The sequence below is a fragment of the Bufo bufo genome, chromosome 6, assembly GCF_905171765.1.
Source record: "Bufo bufo chromosome 6, aBufBuf1.1, whole genome shotgun sequence".
Taxonomy (NCBI): domain Eukaryota; kingdom Metazoa; phylum Chordata; class Amphibia; order Anura; family Bufonidae; genus Bufo; species Bufo bufo.
The window spans coordinates 391,815,635-391,830,892 of record NC_053394.1 but is presented as its reverse complement, the minus strand read 5'-3'; the positions used below and the strand labels follow the sequence as shown (position 1 = coordinate 391,830,892).

Here is a 15,258-nt window from a genome sequence, read left to right as displayed (position 1 = left end):
GGTCATGTGGTATATTTATAGAGCCGGTTGATACGGACGAGGGGATACCTAATATGTTTACTTCCCTATTTACCTTTTTTATTTTACTTTATTTTGGGAAAAGGACACTTTTTTTTTTGTCCCACTCTGGAACTTCAACTTTTGGAGGTCCAATCCCCTGTACAATGCATTACAATACTTCTGTATTGTAATGCATTATCTGTAAGTGTATTACTCATTGCCGGATCTCACAGGCTGTCACGGAAGGCAGCCACGATGCCTAAGGAAGGCATCGAACTGCCTTCCCTGCCATCGGGTCCCCATCACAGCAGCGAGGGGATCAGATGGCCCCCGCACCTGGCAGGAAACCTCAGTAAAAGGGTTAATGCGCCGGCATCAGTGTTTTCACCGGTGCATAGGGCAGGGGTCCGGCTATCAGTGACTGCTGGACCCCTGCTGCTGATCGGGCGGGAGCAGATCAGCCTGTCGTACATGTACGGCGCGCGGGTGCTTAAGGGGTTAAACGCACACGGCACTGTTTTCAAGTGATTGATCTGAAACGAATCGCATAAACTTTGTTTTGTATGGCAGAACAATTACGTATTAATTTCAGGGATTCATTGTCTATAGTTTAGTTGACGAGTCCCTGAAATTAATACTTTCAGAGTAAAAATGAGCAAATTGATTATAAACTAATCGGATTCAGATAGAATTTAGCAAAAATTGGTCCGCCATACAAAAACAAAGATTCCTCCCCACCAGCTGCTCTTCCTGCTTCCTGCATGTCCCTAAACATATCATGCTGCTGAAGATATCTTCTCTACATTATCCATTACACTAGAAGAGCAAAGGTTTAGACTCTTAGAGATGATATCTTCAGCGACATACAGAAGACAAGGAGGAGTAGCTGGTGGGGAGGGAGCTCTCCAGAGGGATCTGATTGCTTTTCCAATAATCAACTTCCAATATTATCAGGGGCGTAGCTGTAAGGCAGGGGTTGGGAACCTCTGGCCCGCGGGACCATTTCCTGTGGCCCCTGGCCTCCTGCCAGTACATATTGTAAAAATACTAATGACCGCTTCCATTATGGAAGTGGTCATTAGCATGCGGGAGGCACAGGATGGTGAGAACAGCGCATTGCTAGCTGTACTCTCCTTCCCTGGTCTTCTTCCGGCCCCACGCTGTGTCCTGACACGTACAGTGCCAGGACGTAGTGCATGTAGATGTGCACTATGACCTGACGCTGAGTGCCGTCAGGTCACAGTACAGCGTGTTGGGAAGAAGACCAGGGAGGGTAAGTGAATCTGCCAAGTGGCAGCACCGTCCGGAGCTAGAGAGGCAAGTTTATTTTTTTATTTATTTTAAATGTCTGATCTGAGGTTGGGAGGGGGGGGGGTCTGATCTGAGGTCTGATCTGAGGTTGGGGGGGGGGGTCTGATCTGAGGCTGGGGGGGGTCTGATCTGAGGCTAGGGATGGTCTGATGGGGTCTGAGCTAAGGCTGGGGAGGGTCTGATCTGAGGCTGATGCACGCTGGGGGGGGGGTCCGATAGGAGGGTGATTTGAGGCTGATGGAGGTGGGGGGCAAATCTGAGGCGGAGAAAGGGACAAAGGCAGGGACATTTGTGAAGAAAGAGGCAGGGACAGTGACAGGGACAGTAAAAGCTGGGTGAACCCCTCTCTGGACCCCTCTGGGTTTAGCTTGGCTGCCATTAATGCCAAATAAAGAACTAAATATATAACATTCTCAACTTAAAAATTAGACTGCTATATGTGGTCAAAAATGGCGTCTGTACTATTTGTAATATATAGCGCAGGCGCCATTTTGTGCTGCAAATATATAGCGCTCTAAATTTTTTTAATTGAAGCGCAATTTCTGTAACTTACCCCTAAGTCAGTTATACCTTTGACCAAATATAGCCGTCAAATTTTTAAGTTCAGAATTTTTTATGGCCCCTGAACGATGTTACAAATATCCAAATGGCCCTCGGCAGCAAAAAGGTTCCCCACCCCTGCTGTAAGGGGTGCAGTCGCTACTGGGCCTAGGAGCCTGAGGGGGCCCAAAGACCCTTCTGCCACATAAGAAGACACCGGTACTATACAAAGTTCATGCAGGTCAAGTTATATCTCTGGCTGGAGGGAAGGGGTAAGGTCAAGAATTTGGCATGGGGCAGGGGATGCAGTTTCAATTTTCGCCTCAGGCAGCACGAAGGCTATGTGCTTCCCTGTCACTGGCCACAAAGCACTGAGGGAAGGGAGACCAAGCTGAACTCTTGCACCAGGGCACATGAGCCTTTAGCTATGCCCCTGAAAATTATATTATATTATACTATATTATACTCTATGCAAGTAAGAAGGATGAATTGCATCTACATGTGCTAGAATAGAATCCGTGGTATGATCTTGGTACTGCCATTCTGACAGTAAGGAGACACCAGGAGACTGCAGCCTAGACTACAAAACCGTTGAAGATAATGATGCATTTATCTCCTGATGTTTATGTTCAAGCTGACAATCCGGGCACAACTTTGGTTGACAATTTGTAGTATTGCATGGTCCCGGCCTAAGACCTCTCAGAAAACTGTTGTGCCACTCTTGTGCAACCACAAAAGATCTGCAGCAGTTGACAGAGAAGGCCATCTAAAAAGTCTGTACAGGCAGAAAACAGTGAGAAGATCCAGACAACATGTAATGTCTATGGTCAGCTGTAATCCTGCCATCTCCATCTTTCTCATTATACAAGGATAACACATATAATACTGGTGGATGAAACAAGACTGAAGACAAGATCTTCACAGTTTTCTACAGATCATAAGAGACATTTCATGAGACCTTATCTCCATCTACCTGATCATCTTGTGGGACATTGTGATGTTCTTCTGAACCATCCTGTGGAAGAAGAGGACTGGGACATCTCTCTGGTGTTCTTCTCTCTTCCTTATCTGTAGGAAACACATCCAGTGACTGAATTCATTCCTTACATACAGACAATGAGAGGACGTGTGTATTTAGTCATGTCTATTACCTGGTGATATGAGGGGCTTGTGATCCTCCATCATGATGCCCTTATATCCCTCTACCTGATCATCCTGTGGGACATAGTGATGTTCTTCTGAATTATCCTGTGGAAGAAGAGGACTGGGAAATCTCTCGGGTGTTGTTCTCTCTTCCTTAACTGTAGGTGTTTCAGAATCAGGATTAGATCGGATGGTCAGCCATGTTGTCTTAGGTATACATCTTGGGACACATTTATTAAGACCGGTGTTTTAAATGCAGGTCTTAAAGCCCTAAGCTGCTGGTGGTTCCGCCGAAGTCATGAAGAGGCGCAGGCCCATCATCTTCGCCGTCCACGCCACACCTACAATTGTAGACCTGGCATGAGCAGGGCGAATTCACAGATAGCGGCGCTACTAACCATTGCACCGACATCTGCCCCTTGAAATATGCCTAATTTAGGCTTATTTCAGAATAGTAAAGGACCCCCCTTGTGTTTACACCTCAAAAAAGGAGCTTAGCTAAAGAGTTAATTACCATTTTGAAGTGAATACTGATGTACTTTTCCTGAGAAAATAGAGGCCTTTAAAAGGGGTTCTCCAGGAATTAAAAAGATAAAAATACTTAAATATTACTTTGTAATAAATATATTCGCAAATACCTTTCATTACTTAGAAAGGCTTGTTTTGTCTAGGGAGCAATCATTAGGAGAAATAAAATGGCCGCCGTCCTATCAGTACACACAAAACCTGTCCTAATCACACAGGAGGACAAGTTACTTCTGAACACTGAGCTATAGAGCTGCTTCATCATCCTCTCTGCTTTACTTGTCAGGAATCTGTGTGTAAAACATTGAAGTCTACGTACAGCGACATACTGCGGAAAACTTGAATTAAAATATTAATGATTCCTTTGTCCTCAGAGGTATAAAGGACGGTGTCCAGGACTTATAACAGAGCGCTGCCTTTTACCACGGCTGTAATTCACTTCCATTTACCTCTTATGCCATAATCTGCCTACATTTTACCTTGACTTCAATGCTGTCTTGCTGCTCTTGTCTCTGAATAAGGCCTCATTCACACGTCAGTGTTCGGTCAGTGATTTCCATCAGAGATTTTGAGCCAAAACCAGATGAGGCTCTAAACACAGAACAGGTACAGATCTTTCCCCTATACCTTATCATGAACCAGCAGGTGTGAACCCACTGTGCCGCGTGCCCTACCTCCCCTAAGTGAGCCCCTCATTCTTCACAGTATCCCTGATGGTGGGGATAGACTTTCCCGAGAGGAACACCAGGTCGCGACCTCTTAATAAGGATTGACACACGAGGCAGCTGGTCCAGACGGACCAAGAGGTACCTGATCAAGGTACCAGAGGTACAGACGTAGTCAGAAGGCCAAGCCGTAACCATGAGCAACAGTGCAGGACCAAAGGATGAGGCAGAGGCGAAGTCAAACAAGCAATAGGTCCGGGCAGGCGGCACAGGTCAGGCAATACCGATTGGCAACAGGAGAATCAAGGCAAACAGGCAGGGATCAAACAGGTAGCAGAGTCCAGAAACACAAGCACAGGTTAGATACACAAGAAGACGAGCAGAGATATAAGCAACCTTTGCAGGACACAAGGACCTTGACGCTCAGGCACCAGGGAAGGGGGCTGAGCCACTTATGTATGTGCAGGAGGGCTAGGATTGGTCAGCAAGGTCATATGAGCTAACTCATAAATCACAGGAAGTGACGTGCACAGGCCTTAAAGGAAGTGCTACAGACGACAAGCTGCAACCATGCTGTGCTCAGGGCTGGAAGGAAACTGCTGAGCGGATCCCAGGACAGACAATGCCTGCAAGGACAGAGCCCAGGACTGCAGCGGTGAATGGGGAAACACCAGCAGCAGATCACCGCTGAACACGGAGCCCAGAACCGCAGCGATAAGCAGGGGGACATTGGCTGATAGTAGCCTCTGTTACATACCTTATGTGTGTGGAGGATCAAATCCTGGTTTTGGCTCACAATCACTGATGGAAATCACTGACGTGTGAATAAGGCTTAAATGAAAGAAAGAATGTTCTGAGGAAGAAGTTGCTTCAAAAGATTTTTGTTTCCAACAGTATGAAACACATCCAGTGACAGAATTCATCCCTTACATACAGATAATGAGAGGACATGTGTATGTAGTCATGTCTATTACCTGGTGATGTGAGGGGCCGGTGATCCTCCATCATGACGTCCTTGTACAGATCTTTGTGTCCTTCTAAATACTCCCACTCCTCAATGGAGAAATAGATGGTGACATCCTGACACCTTATAGGAACCTGACAACACAATGATACAGTCATCACCCAGATCCCTTCATAGCGTTCCTGTATAATGTCCCAGCAGTGTCACCTCTCCAGTCAGCAGCTCAATCATCTTGTTGGTGAGTTCTAGGATCTTCTCTCTATTGATTCCCTCGTGTTTTAGGGGGTGAGGTGGAGGCTCCATGATTGGGCTCAGGGATCTTCCCCATCCTTCAGACACAGGGTCCTGACAGCGCTCACTAGAGGTCTTCTTCACTACTGTGTAGTCCTGGTTATGGAGAGACACAGTAATAATGATCACTCCATACATCTCCAGAGTCCCTCACCTCTCCAGTCATGTCCATCTGTTAGTAACATAGATAAGATGATGTAATGTGACATCATCAGAATTTCTTACCTCTCCAGTAAGCCGGAAGAGGATCTCTAGGGTGAGATTTATTATCCTCTCCGTCATCTTGTCCCTGTCCATGGGTCAATCAGGAGAAGGATCTTATATAGAAGATCTCCACTGAGCGGATCCTATATTGTAGGAACCTGAATGGAAAGATGAGATGATGTAAAATCCTACAAAATCTCATGCCTACTTGTCATAGAGGTCGGGAGCCGGCTATATGATTCTGCAGCCAGCTCCCGCTTCCTGTTGAATTTGAATGAATGAGTGAGTCAACATCATTGGTGGCGCAGTGGCCACAGCCCCTCCCCTCCTCTTGTCCTCTCATTGGTGGCAGCGGCACAGGGGGGAGGGAGACACTGCTTCCTTCTCCCCTGTGCTGCTGAGGGAACACGGATCGCGCTGAGAGCAGCGCAATCCTTGTTCCCGATTCGTTATCGGTATATTGGCAAAATAGATGCCGATACTGATAACTTTCAAAATCCTGAATATCGGCCGATAATATCGGTAAAACCGATAATCGGTCGGTCCCTAATTGAAACATGTGTGAGGTCAAGGCAGTTTCATGGTATGTCACACCTTCACATGACCCTACAGCCAATAGAAGACATCATCAGTGATGCCAGTATGAACAGCACGTGACCACCATAGACCATCATAGGCCTCAATGGTCAGGTGATATACATACCGCCATCAGAGCTCCAACCAATATTGTCCCTGCAGTGATGTAAACAGACTGAAGGAGACCACAGGAGCCTCAGTGCTGGAGCAGTGGAGGATTCTACAGGTCCTAGGTTATTCGGGTAATTGTAAAACGCTGTGGAATATGTTGGCAATACATAAATAAAGATTATTATTGTTATCTAGACGGATATTGGGTTGGCAGATTTGGTTTTTGGCAGCTCCTCACGATCACACAGATGTTGCAGTTTAAAAGATTTATTTTTAAGAAGCAGCATGATGAAATACAGCGGTCCTTGAAGGGTTTCTCCGGCATATACTCAGGATAGGTCATCAATAAGAGATTGATATAGAGGTCTAACTCCCAACAATCATCAGGTGGCGCTTATACAGATACTGTAAATTTTTCATTGGATGCCAATATGATAGTATTCAGATCCAGGTGCTGGTTTGAAAAAACGAGATTTTGTGAAACTCACCTGTAAAATCTGTTTCTCGCTCGATTCATTGGGGGACACAGACCATGGGTATAGCTGCTTGCTGCCACTAAGCAGCGACACTAGGCTAAAAACTGTTAGCTCCTCCCCCGCCAGCTATACCCCCTCCGGCCAGGAGAGAGCCTTCAGTTTGTGCAAAAGCAGTAGGAGAAGCAGAAGGATATAACCACATCAACTAACTCCACGGTCAACGGACCCAAACGGGGGTGGGTGCTGTGTCCCCCAAGGAATCAAGCGAAAAACTGATTTTACAGGTGAGTTTCACAAAATCTTGTTTTCTCGCTTATATCATTGGGGGACACAGACCATGGGACGTCCTAAAGCAGTCCTTGGGAGGGAACACAAAACAGAGTGAAGAAGGTAGAGACCCTCATGACAGTCATCACACAGAGGCCTGCAAAACCAGGCAGCCCAGAGCGGCGTCCGCAGAAGCGAGAGTGTGAACCCTGTAAAACTTTGTAAAAGTGTGGAGGGAAGACCAGGTCACGGCTTTACACAACTGAGCCGCCGACACCCGGTGGAAGTGAGCCCAGGTGGACCCAAGTGCCCTGGTAGAATGGGCCGTGATTCCCAGAGGGGTTGTCCTGTCCTGAACGCGGTAACATTCCAAAATAGTGGAGCGAATACACCAGGAGATCGTCACCTTGGAAGCTGCCAACCCCTTCCTAGAACCCTCCGGAAGAACGAACAAGGCGTCCGTGCGCCGAAAGGGGGCCACGGCCGAAAGGTAAATCCGAAGAGCCCGCACCACATCCAAGCGGTGCAACAACACCTCCCGCGGATGGGAGGGCCCAGGACAAAGGGACGGAAGGACAATGTTCTCATTGAGGTGAAAAGCCGACACTACCTTAGGTAAAAAGGAAGGGACCGAACGGAGGACCACCTTGTCCTGATGAAAGATCAGGAATGGTTCAAGGCAGGACAGAGCTGCCAATTCTGAAACCCTCCGAATGGATGTGATGGCCACCAGGAAGGCCACTTTCCAGGACAGCAGGCGGAGGGAAGCCTCCCGTAAGGGTTCGAAAGGGGAAGTCTGCAGAACTCCCAATACCAAGTTAAGATCCCACGGATGAAGCGGAGGACCGTATGGCGGAGCGGAGTGCGCAACTCCCTGAAGGAAGGTCCAAACAGGACCCCGTCCCGCCAGGGATCGCTGAAAGAAAATGGAAAGGGCCAACACCTTCAAGGAGCTTAGCGCCATGCCCAATTCCAGTCCGGACTGAAGGAAGGCCAAAACGACCGTCAGGGAGAAGGATCTGGGAGATAGGTCCCGCTCCTCACAGAAAAGAAGGAAGGACTTCCAGGTCCTATAATATATCCTGGAAGAAGAAGGTTTCCTGGCCCGAATGAGCGTCCCAACCACTGCATAGGAAAAACCCCGCTGTTTCAAAAGGAAGGTTTCAAGAGCCACGCCGTCAAACGAAGAGTATCTAAACTCGGGTGCAAGACGGGCCCTTGCGACAGAAGATCGGGTCTGAGAGGGAGCGGGTACGGCATGTCCCCTAACAGGAGGACAAGATCCGAGTACCATGCCCGGCGCGGCCAGTCCAGAGCGATCAGCAGGGTCTGAACGCCCTCCCACTTGATCCTGCGGAGAATCCGAAGCAGGAGGGATAGCGGCGGAAAGACATAGAGGAACGTGAACCTGTTCCACGGCGCCACGAGCGCGTCCACTCCGCAAGCTGCGGGATCCCTTGCGCGGGCGAAGTAGCACGGAAGCTTGTGATTGAGGCCGGAGGCCATCAGATCCACATCCGGCTGTCACTACCAGAGCTTTGAGACGTTCTCACAGCTCTGTTTCTCCACCCCTGTGATGATGTCACTACTAGAGCTTGGAGGAGTTCTCTCTGCTCTGTTTCTCCGCCCCTGTGATGAGGTCTTTACTTTCTGTTTCCTTCCTCCCAGCTGTCCCTCCTGTGTTTGATTTCTCTGCCTTTAAATCACCCTCCTCCTTTGTAGGGTGCGGATTATACTTTTCATTTGAGCTGTATCTCTCGCTTGAGTATCTTCACTTGGGTGATATCTTTTCACTGGACCTGTGTTCTGCTGAAGCAAGTACTTCGGATATTGTCTGCTGACTTTGGATCTGTTTTCACTGCTGCTGCAGCTCCTTCAGTTAAGTGTGCAGACATTGGGTGTTTCTGTTTGTTTGCTGACTGGATCCGAGGCGACCCCGGTTCCGTCCATATACTGAGCAGGGCACCGGTGGCCGTGCCCCTTCCACTATTGTAGGGGTTACAGTGGTCATCAGCCTTAGGTACGCGGGCATGTCTCGATCCACCATCTGGACATGTGCTTAGCAGCATAGGGAGAGCTTTTAGGGTCTGACAGGGGTCAACCTTTATCCTCCCTAGTTTGGGTCCGGTCAGTAGCTAATTCACTGTGTATGCTCGTGTGGCTCACATACAGCCGTGACACCGGCCGCCCCCAGCGATGACAGAAAGCGTCGAATGGAGAGACCATTCCCCGGGGTCTATCGACGTCCGGCTCAGGAAATCTGCCGTCCAATGACAACGCCGGGGATGTGGACCGCCGACAGGGCCGGAACATGGGCCTCCGCACACCTGAGAATCCTCGCCGCCTCCGACATGACGGTCGAGCTGCGAGTCCCCCCCTGATGGTTGACATACGCCACCGCTGTGGCATTGTCCGACTGGACTCGGACATGAAGGCCCCGCAGGAGGTGAGACCAATGGCGCAGTGAGAGGAAAATTGCACGAAGCTCCAAGATATTGATGGACAGTCTGGACTCCGACGGAGACCATACACCCTGGGAAGTATGAGTGCCGAAGACTCCTCCCCAACCCTGAAGACTGGCGTCGGTAGTAACGACCGTCCATCTGATCGGAAGGAAAGACTTCCCCATCTCCAGGTGAGGTGGGGAGAGCCACCAATGGAGGTCCGACCGAACCTGTTGAGGAAGGGAAAACCGACGATCCAAGGACTCCTGGGACTTGTCCCAGGTCGAGAGGATCGCCCGCTGAAGGAACCGGGTGTGAAATTGAGCGAATGGTACCGCCTCGAACGAGGCCACCATAAGGCCCAACACCCGCATACAAGTCCAGATGGAAACTGTGCACTGCCGAAGCAAACGGAACACCGCGCTGCGAAGGTCCTTCACCTTATCCGCTGGAAGACGAACTCGAGCTGTCCCGGAGTCCAGCAGCATACCGAGGAACCGAATCCGAGTGGACGGGACCAGGGAGGATTTTCAAAGGTTCACTAGCCATCCAAAGCGGGCGAGGGTGTCCAAGATTATCTGCAGACTCTCCTCGCACTGCCGGAACGACAACGCTTTGATGAGAATGTCGTCCAGGTACGGAATCAAGGTGATGCCCCTGGAGCGAAGAAGGCCCATAAGCGGAGCGAGCACCTTGGCGAACACCCTCGGCGCAGTCGCCAGACCGAATGGCTGGGTGACGAACTGGTAGTGGTCCGAGTGGACCGCGAAGCGCAAAAACCACTGGTGGGCGATCATGATGGGGACGTGCAGGTAAGCGTCCTGGATATCCACGGAAGTTAGCTTCCTTGGCGCAAGGGGAATGGTTATCACGGAGTGAAGAGACTCCATGCAAAAACGGCGCACCCGAAGGTAACGGTTTAACCTCTTGAGGTCCAACACCGGGTGGACCGCTCCCTCCTTCTTGGGCACCATGAAGAGGTTGGAGTAAAAACCGGAAAAAGGCTCCTTCACCGGAACGGGGGAGATCACTCCCCTGACCAGCAGATCTTGAACCGCTTGAAAGAAGGCCCCCGCACGAGACGGCTCCCTGGGGGACAGGACAGAAAAAAAACGGTTTGGAGGCATGGATTTGAGCTCCAACTTGTAGCCCGAAGTGACCACCTCGAGCGCCCAGGCATCTGAGATGTGGGCCGGCCAAACCTCCTGAAAATGAAGGAGCCGACCCTCATTCATGCAGGGGATTGCTTGTCAGAGGAAGAGCACTGAGGCTGCGCTCGGGAACGCCAGGCGGGCTGGGGCTTGAACGAAGGCTTCTGCCGTTGTTCCTGGGAGGGCTGCCTCGCGGTCGAGGGTGCCCGTGAAGCGGCGAAAGGACTGGCGAGGTGCGGAAGGACGTGGTCGGAAAGAACGCTTGGGTTTGGGCTGCGGAAGATGGGTGCTTTTGCCACCCGTGGCCTCAGAAATGATCTCGTCAAGTTTGGGCCCAAAAAGATATGTCTTCTATATAACGTCCCATGTTCCAGTCCACGTCTCCGAGATCTCCTGGATATGTCTTCTATATAACGCCCCCTGCTCCAGTCCACGTCTCTGAGATCTCCTGGATATGTCTTCTATATAACGCCCCCTGCTCCAGTCCACGTCTCTGAGATCTCCTGGATATGTCTTCTATATAACGCCCCCTGCTCCAGTCCACGTCTCTGAGATCTCCTGGATATGTCTTCTATATAACGCCCCCTGCTCCAGTCCACGTCTCTGAGATCTCCTGGATATGTCTTCTATATAACGCCCCCTCCTCCAGTCCACGTCTCTGACATCTCCTGGATATGTCTTCTATATAACGCCCCCTGCTCCAGTCCACACCTCTGAGATCTCCTGGATATGTCTTCTATATAACGCCCCCTGCTCCAGTCCAAATCTCTGAGATCTCCTGGATATGTCTTCTATATAACGTCCCCTATTCTATTCCACGTCTCTGAGATCTCCTGGATATGCCTTCTATATAACGCCCCCTCCTCCAGTCCACGTCTCTGAGATCTCCTGGATATGTCTTCTATATAACGCTCCTGCTCCAGTCCACGTCTCTGAAATCTCCTGGATATGTCTTCTATATAACGTCCCCTCCTCCAGTCCACGTCTCTGAGATCTCCTGGATATGTCTTCTATATAACGCCCCCTGCTCCAGTCCACGTCTCTGAAATCTCCTGGATATGTCTTCTATATAACGTCCCCTCCTCCAGTCCACGTCTCTGAGATCTCCTGGATATGTCTTCTATATAACGCCCCCTGTTCCATCCACGTCTCTGAGATCTCCTGGATATGTCTTCTATATAACGCCCCCTGCTCCAGTCCACGTCTCTGAGATCTCCTGGATATGTCTTCTATATAACGCCCCCTGCTCCAGTCCACGTCTCTGAGATCTCCTGGATATGTCTTCTATATAACGCTCCCTCCTCCAGTCCACATCTCTGAGATCTCCTGGATATGTCTTCTATATAACGCCCCCTCCTCCAGTCCACGTCTCTGAGATCTCCTGGATATGTCTTCTATATAACGCCCCCTGCTCCAGTCCACGTCTCTGAGATCTTCTGGATATGTCTTCTATATAACGCCCCCTGCTCCAGTCCACGTCTCTGAGATCTCCAGGATATGTCTTCTATATAACGCCCCCTGCTCCAGTCCACATCTCTGAGATCTCCTGGATATGTCTTCTATATAACGCCCCCTGCTCCAGTCCACGTCTCTGAGATCTCCTGGATATGTCTTCTATATAACGCCCCCTGCTCCAGTCCACGTCTCTGAGATCTTCTGGATATGTCTTCTATATAACGCCCCCTGCTCCAGTCCACGTCTCTGAGATCTCCAGGATATGTCTTCTATATAACGCCCCCTGCTCCAGTCCACGTCTCTGAGATCTCCTGGATATGTCTTCTATATAACGCCCCCCTGCAGTCCACGTCTCTGAGATCTCCTGGATATGTCTTCTATATAACGCCCCCTGCTCCAGTCCACGTCTCTGAGATCTCCAGGATATGTCTTCTATATAACGCCCCCTGCTCCAGTCCACGTCTCTGAGATCTCCTGGATATGTCTTCTATATAACGCCCCCTGCGATCTCCTGGATATGTCTTCTATAGAAGTCTGTGTGTTTATTTCCTCATTTATGTTCTCAGGAACCTGTTGATTACCAGCAGACAGATCTACGACTCTTTCTGGCTGTGGAGTCTTAACTAGAGATGAGCTTATTTCATATTTTGAAATTCGTTCACACTTCATTTACTGGTAAAAGGTGAATAGCGTTATGGATTCAGTTACCACGGACCATAACGCAATTCTATGACTGAATGCATAACGGAATGTCTATAGAGGCGTTCCATTATTCATTCCATCATAATAGAAGGGTATGGGCTGCAAAAAGGCATTCAGTCCTAGAATTGCGTTATGGTCTGTGGAAACGGAATCCATAACGGAATTCACCTTTTACCAGTAAATGAAGTGTGAACGAATTTTAAAATATGAAATTTGCTCATCTCTAGTCATGACGTGTGGATGTGATGAGTGTTCCACTTACCTGGGGGCAGGCGTGTCCTCCTCTGACAACCCTTCACTATGGAGCCTCCTGGGCTGTAATTTCTACCACCATGAGGGAGTCGGGCTCCAGGCTGTGCTGCAGGAGGAAGTAAAGGACCTGTGATGATGTCATGACCATGTGATCGTGTGTGGGAGGAGTCAGGCTGTGCTGCAGGAGAAGGTACCGGACCTTTGATGATGTCATGACCATGTGATCAGGTGTGGGCGGAGTCAGGCTATGCTGCAGGAGAAGGTACAGGACCTGTGATGATGTCATGACCATGTGACCATATGTGGGAGGAGTCAGGTTATGCTGCAGGAGAAGGTACAGGACCTGTGATGATGTCATGACCATGTGATCAGGTGTGGGAGGAGTCATGGAGATCACATGACCAGGTTTCTCTGCTCTGTGTGTGAGACTCTGCTGTGCTGTGTGGAATCCCAGTCTGTATGTAGCAGAGCTGTAAGCCTGTAATGTTTGTATAGATGAGCTGTATCCGTGTAATGTCTGTGTAGTTGAGCTGTATGTGTATACAACCAAGCTGTTTATGTGTAATATGCCTCTGAAGACTTGTATCAGTGTGTGCAGCAGAGCTGTGTATGTGTAATGTTCAGTTACTACAGCTGAGTCTTTGTCATGTCCATGTAGCAGAGCTGTGTATGTGTAATGTTCAGTTACTACAGCTGAGTCTTTGTCATGTCCATGTAGCAGAGCCGGCGATGTAATCTGCTGGTATCGGGGCTCTGTGTGTGCTCCGGAGATGTTTAGGGGTAACTCTGTCCCTTTTCTCCATATCAGTTATTAGAAATGATGTCAGCGATATCTTATGTCGGGGCAGATGTAGGATTTCCGCTGTGGGGGGGGGGGGGGGATTACAATTATTATCCTATGCTATATTTTTGTTTTATCAAAGGATTTTCTTTGTAGTTGATCTGAGCTTCTCTGCTGCTCCATTCCAATGGGGGAACATGGGCCCCGTTCTCATGATTGGCAGGGGCCCCCAGCGATCCGATCCCTACAATTAGTGGATCGGAGATAAGTTCTCTTCCTAGAACAGCCCCGCCCCCTTTAATAGCCCACCCCCTTTAATAGCCCCGCCTTTCGTCATTGGCCGAATTTCAAAGATGAGATTTTAGTCGTCGGAGATTAGAAAAAACACAGAAAAAAACACTCGAGATTCGTTTCGGGTCCGGTTCTCTCAATTTTGTAAAAAGTTTGGCTCGGACACGATTCAGGCCAAACCGACGTTGCTCCAATTACCCTAAAAGTTGGTATTTGACCCCCTCTAACCTCCGAGGAGTCATCATTTTTAGGAAAACTTGTTCTCTTCTATTTATTTGTTATGTATTTTTCTTTTCCCCCCACAAGCTCCGGACCCCAATGACGGCAATAGTAACTGATGTCTGACTGACACCGACATACATAGCGGTGGGGAAAGGCGTTATCATATAGCGTGTGTAATATCGCACCGCGCCGGGATACGTGTTCTGCTTTTTCATTTTCCAAAGCTTCCAATAATTGCCCCTTATCGGAGGCAGAAGACGATTAAACACACGGTGTTATGGGATAGAAAACTATTACAAAGTGGCTTGGGTGACCAAGTGTCCAAAAATGATGCCCTGACCGGGTGGGAATGCCCGCCTGTACGAAAAACCACAGAAGAAGAAGGGGCTTGTTGTGAACGAGCCTAAAAAACGTCTCCCTTCTAATTGGGAGCAGCAGCAGCAGCAGCGGTGTGGATGTGGGAAGGGGACGGTACTGATAAAGTGGCAGCAGCAGGAGCGGTACAGCATGGACATACAGGGCTGTCTATGGGTAGTAGTAGTGGTGGTGGTGGCAGATGCTTTGTGTTAATGGTGGTGGTAGTAGTAGTAGTAGTGGTGGGGGTAGTAGTGGTGATAGTGGTGACAGATGCTTTGTGTTAATGGTGGTGGTAGTAGTGGTGGCAGATGCTTTTTGTTGAAGGGTTTCTACCACCACATTTTGACCTAATTAGCTGTCTGACACTAGCGATCTGCTAGTGTCTGCTGAACCTAACCATGCTATTGTAATCCCTTTCTCTGCAGCGGTTACCCTAAAAAACGTAGTTTTATTGGTATGCTAATGAGCCTCTAGGTGCTATGGGGGGGTCTTTTCAGCACCTAGAGGCTCCGTCCACTCGCCATTTCTGC

At 49.2% G+C, this 15,258-nt stretch overlaps 1 protein-coding gene and 1 long non-coding RNA gene across 2 annotated transcripts in view; one reads left to right on the top strand and one right to left on the bottom strand.

The window, feature by feature from the left end:
- The window catches only part of LOC121003516 (zinc finger protein 208-like), a 2,651,670-nt gene that overhangs the window by 1,980,480 nt on the left and 655,932 nt on the right, over nucleotides 1-15,258 (top strand). The gene's annotated exons all lie outside the window — the stretch shown is intronic.
- On the bottom strand, nucleotides 5,493-13,192 carry LOC121003622. Its single transcript, XR_005779563.1, has 3 exons — nucleotides 13,088-13,192; nucleotides 5,665-5,801; nucleotides 5,493-5,535 (listed from the first exon to the last, which is right to left on the bottom strand). It is a non-coding gene; the product is annotated as an uncharacterized LOC121003622 (long non-coding RNA).